Raw genomic sequence first — 3,025 nt, forward strand, 5'->3', positions numbered from 1 at the left:
TACCTAAATTGAAGCACAAGCTAGGTCCATGGCGAGAAGTGCTCATTTATACATATAAACTCAGAAATTATATTACCCAATAATCAACTTGCCTAGGCAGCTGTTCATAGATGTGTCTCTGCTCTATGTACCAAAAAGCAGAGCCATGTAGGGTCTTACTTCTTCACCCTCCAAAGAACAAGTCACAAAACAAATCACAGAGAAGGGACTCAGAAAAACACAAGCTGCATCCTTAGCCCACATAAGCTTATTATTTGGTTGTGCAGTTATATGAATTGTATCCATAAGGCAGAAGAGCACCTAAATAGACATTTCATTTTGGGGGAAAGAAATACATAAGCCTATAATAAAAATATGTTGAAAGCTAGTTTTAGTTTTCTGCCTTCTAAGTTCATGAAAGAGATTACAAACAGCATGCACTTTTTAACATGACATTCTATCGCTTTTAAAAATATTATATAGAGTATACAATGCTTTTTTCAGTTATTGCTTACAGCAGAATAAATATGTCATTTTTTCTATATTTCTACTCATAAGGAGAATCCTATGTAACTCCCTTTCACAATATTTGTATTATTAAAGATTTTGTAAGGATACCACAGGTATATTTACATATGTACAACTTGAGGTGCATGGCAAAAAGCAAGTAATCAAGAGCTTCAATTTGGTGTCTTAAGAATTGTTCTCTATTCTTATTATCATGCGATTGTGTTCAGAGCTGGAGAATTTAAAATAGAAAAAAAAAACAAAAAAAAACCCTCATACTAACAATCACCATTTTTCCTGTAATCAAGTCCATACTTCTTTTCATATTCTTTCACTGGATTGCTTTTCTCTGTTTATTGTTGTTGCTAAACAAGGTGAGAGTTTAGGCGACATTTTTCAATGATGATTTTTTTTGCAATAACAAAATCTTAAATGCAGTCTCTCTTTTCCTCCTGCTATGTGCTATCAAATTCATCTTTGTATGGGAGGCACAAACTAGAATGAGTAAATTGCCCTTAGTAGGTAGTACTCTTTTCCAGACACTAGGAAGTAAATTGTCAAAGAGTTACACAGGGTTTTAGCTGCATGAGTCCCATTGACTTTAATGGGAGCTGCAAAGAAAACACCCCACGCAAAGCTTAGAAAAGTAGAGGTTAGTTTTCTCTATGGTCTCCACTGTATTTTGTATCCTCTAGCCTCGAACATTCTCTCTTCACATGCCTCTCTGTTCTCCCCTTCTTTGAACCTTACCCCTAAAAGGATAAAAATCTTGGGTCTTTTCATTTAATCATCCCCAAAGTCAGCCAGTCAACATTCTCCAACCCTAACACCATTTCCAAGACGCACAATTAAACATCTCTTTCTCCATTCCTTACAATCCCAAACCATCCTTTACTATCCAGTTTATGTGGCTAGCTAGAGAAAATACATTTTTAAAGAATATTGTTATAACATTAGCTGTATATTTTTGAAATTTGTACTGTATTTCAAACAATATCAAACTGCCTAAAATTACATTCTTTCCTAGTTGTTAAAAATGACTATTAGTGTTATCACTTTCATCATTATTTAACTTTTATTAGTTTTAGAGTTTCCTGAAAGTTCCCAAAGAGCACAAATATACAAGCCACTGGGAAATGCACCAAGCATTGTGAGGCAGTTATCATAGCCATTTAAGGAGCAGTTAAGTGTTTCATAGGACAACTAGTGAACATAATAGATACCATGATGTTAGATCCTGGCAGAATGGGTACACGTTTCCATCATGTCTGGGGAATGAAGGACACCCTTGTCTGTGTAATGGAGACGGCAACACCACAATTGCCTGATGTCACTCTTATATAATACCTCACAACACATACACACACACACCCCCTATGGGACTAATTCTCTAGTAAGTTTTGATTGTGGAGACAGCCAAACTGGGCTAGCTTTGAGCTAGATTTTTATGAGTGTTTGGTTCTGTATAGCATGCACAAAAGGCCCAATCTTCGTGCCTACCACTTTTTTCATTACTGTGGCATTAATTACAAAGTAAGATGCCAAGTAATTGGCAAGGGGAACACTACTTGCTTATTTATCAGATACCTTTATCCTATGCCCCTGGCTTCTCTCCTTTACTGCACTTTTATAATAGATTACCAGGGTAGCAATGTAAAGAGTAAAGGGTCTTTCCTTTGCACATTTATAAGCCAACTTACCTTGAATTCTTTGTCCTATTTCAAATCATACTGGCAAGAAAGGATTTGCACTTAGCGACTTATTAATCAACACACCATATACAAACACATAAAGTCTAAAAGAAAAGAGTATGTTCTGCTAAAAGCAAAAGGTTTACTACCAGAAATCTTCCCAGTTCATTCTTGCACCTCTGTACTCATTATTTCTATGAAACACTGTGGGAGTACTCCATAAAACACCAGACCAATCAAGCAAACATCCTGAAAGCTTCTCGCTACACAGGGTACCTCAAAAACAGACCAGAACATATTTTTTTCCCAATTTGTTGTCTTATTTGCCCCCAGTTATTATCAATTACTACTGTTCCCTCTCTATGTTGATCATGACAAAAGATATGTTTTTCATAAAATAACACATTTGGACATAATAATGAGAACCTTGGTTCCCATCTTCCCTGTTGCCGAATAGCACGTCTCGTGCTCTACAGGCGCAGTTGGCTGTCCAAGGACCCTGATGCCAAATTGCGGAGGATATTCTTGTCGCAGTGACAAATTGCTTGCTGGTGGGCTGTGCAGAGTGTTGTTCTGGCACCGTCAGAGTTGTCTACGTGTCTGTCACTTGGTTAGGCTGCTTCAATGCTAGGTGATTTCACCCCCACCGCCGCCCCCTTTCCTTTTCCCTCAATGCATTTTTCAGACTTACCTTTGCTTCCCAGCGAATGGGGGCTTTGACACTCACTTGACAATGAGCCTATGGAAATGTCTCCCGAGCTCTCCGTACAGGTATCTGTAAGGGCGAGAGAAGGACTTTTTTTTTTTTTTTTTCACAGTGCCATACTTGTTTTCCATACAAACCTACA

This window comes from Cervus elaphus, chromosome 13 (genome assembly GCF_910594005.1).
Source record: "Cervus elaphus chromosome 13, mCerEla1.1, whole genome shotgun sequence".
NCBI lineage: Eukaryota > Metazoa > Chordata > Mammalia > Artiodactyla > Cervidae > Cervus > Cervus elaphus.